The following is a 2543-nucleotide window of genomic DNA, read 5'->3' on the forward strand; positions in this document are numbered from 1 at the left end:
CTGGGGCCCAAATCCCTGCCTCTGTCTCCGTGGGGCTGCACCCCACAGGCCCACAAGCCTTGAGACCATCGCCCAGAGGCGGCAGCAGAGGCCCTGATGGTTTGCTGTGTGTGCTGGTCGCTCAGTCGTGTCCGACTCCTTGTGATCCCATGGACAGCAGCCCACCAGGTTCCTCTGTCCATGGAATTCTCCAGGCAAGAACACTGGAGTGTGTTGCCCATCCCTTCTCCAGAGGATCTTCCCAACCCAGGGATCGATCCCAGGTCTCCCACATTGCAGGCAGATTCTTTACCGTCTGAGCCACCAGGGAAGGTTTAATGGTTTGGCAGACGGACGGAGGGCTCTTACACAGAGGTCGATACACAAGGTGGAGTGATAGCCCACCGTATACAGCAGCTGATGGGCAGAACACTGCAGTGGCCTTCAGTACCCCAGGGAGGAAGCGGCTACCTTTAATAGGTGGGGGGGGGGTTGATGTCAGATGGGCTCAGTTACCAGGATCTGATTAAGCCCTGTAATTAAGAGGACTGGACAGTCATGTGAGGGAAGCATGGGCTGGTCGAACAGGAGATGTACCAAGAGCAAGAGAGCAACCATCTTGAGTGGCCGAAGCGTACAGTCCCTCTGTGGGAACAGCTCAGGCCGTGCCCAGCCTTCAGCCAGCCCACGACTGCTTTCGCACAGATGCAAGGGACGCGTCCTCACCAGGCCCCTGGGGTTGCAGGCCAGCCCCTGGTGGGCCTTTGCCAGACTGAAGCCAGGCTCTGAGCCCACACGGCTGCAAGAGTTGGATGGACGGTGGTGGCAATGTCTGTTAAGTGGGAAGTCTTGAGGCTCAGTGTGCTGTTACCCTCTCATACTTCCAAATGGCATCCTAAGCTGCTTATGGTAACAGGCTGTGCGTGTGTGCTGACTCTTAGCGACTCGATAGACTGTAGCCCATCAGGCCCCTCCGTCCATAGGATGCTCCAGGCAGAAGACTGGAGTGGGTTGCCATCTCCTTCTCCAGGGAATCTTCTCAACCTAGGGATGGAACCCGTGTTTCCTGAGTCTCCTGTGCTGGCAGGCAGATTCTTTACCACTGAGCCATCTGGGAAGCCTTTGGTCACAGATGCAAACAGAAAACACATGTGAGATAAACGAAACCAGGCAAGAGAACCTGTCCTGACCCCAGGGAGCAGCCTTCTGGCGGGAGGCCAGAACTGGACCTCTCGGTCCCCCTCAACCCTGCAATGCCTCCCGCTGCTACCCCACCTCCCCCGCCCCTGGCCAAAGGAGGCAGTGGGGAAAGCATCTATCACATGCTGGCCCCTTCGGTTCCTGAGCTGCCAACCGTATGGCCGATCAACGCCTGCTGATGTCAGCGGGGAACTAGGGGGGAGCAGGGCTGGTGGAGTGCCCGTGGCCCTCAGCTCCCATCCCCCTGTGACAGAGACTGGGCTCAGAGAAGGGGTTCTCCTGCCTAGTGAAACTGCGCAAGGGTGATGCCAGTGGGCCCGGGAGCAGTGGGGACTCTGGCAGATAGGGAGCAGGCTCTTCCAGGCCCCGGTGGCCGCGCGGAGGCTGGGAAGTGGAGTGTGCTGAGCCCAGTCAGCCTGGAACAAAGCCCCAGAGTCAGGGCGAGGGGAGCCAGAGCGGCACCTAGGGAAGCTGGGTGTTGTCATTCACATTTCAACCTTCTCATCACCCAGAAAAAGCACTCACTCGGGGTGACGGGGATGCTTTTGAACTGTGGTGTTGGGGAGGACCCTTGAGAGTCCCTTGGACTGCAAGGAGATCCAACTGTGCAATCCTAAAGGAAATCAGTCCTGAATATTCATTGGAAGAACTGATGCTGAAGCTGAAACTCCAAATCTCTGGCCACCTGATGCAAAGAGCTGACTCATTGGAAAAGACACTGATGCTGAGAAAGATTGAAGGCGGGAGGAGAAGGGGACGACAGAGGATGAGATGGTTGGATGGTGTCACCGACTCGATGGACGTGAGTTTGAGCAAACTCTGGGAGTTGGTGATGGACAGGCAGGCCTGGTGTGCTGCAGTCCATGGGGTCGCAAAGAGTCGGACACGACTGAGTGAACTGAACAGGGTGAAGGGGAGCAAGCCAAGGAAGAAGGGTTTTCCTTGAGAGGCCGGAAAGCTGCAGGGGAGGGTCACGCACAGAGCTGAAGGCCCTGTGACCAGCATAGGACGCCCAGAGGTGCCGAGCGGAGGTAAAGCCGTCCCTCGTCATTCCGCTGTCTCACCTGAGAAGGCTAAGGAACAGGCCTCTGACCCAGTCCTGGCAGGAGAGGGAAGCAACGTCTTAGGGAATTTCCAGCTGTTTCCTCACACTCACAGCAGGGAAGCGCCCTCTTCCCATTGTCTGGCCTTGGTCTCCCATCCTGTGGGGATGCAGTGCTCCTCGGACCTGTGGCGGCAACTCTAACACGAGGCACAGCCTCGCCGACCTGCCGGGGCCCCGGTCCTTAACGCCTCTGTCGGACGAGGGGATTAACCGGTCCTGGAACTGACCTCCCTGCGGAGCTCGAGGCAGGTTACGTCAC

This window comes from Bison bison, unplaced genomic scaffold (genome assembly GCF_000754665.1).
Source record: "Bison bison bison isolate TAMUID 2011002044 unplaced genomic scaffold, Bison_UMD1.0 scf7180017864038, whole genome shotgun sequence".
In the NCBI taxonomy this organism is placed as follows: domain Eukaryota; kingdom Metazoa; phylum Chordata; class Mammalia; order Artiodactyla; family Bovidae; genus Bison; species Bison bison.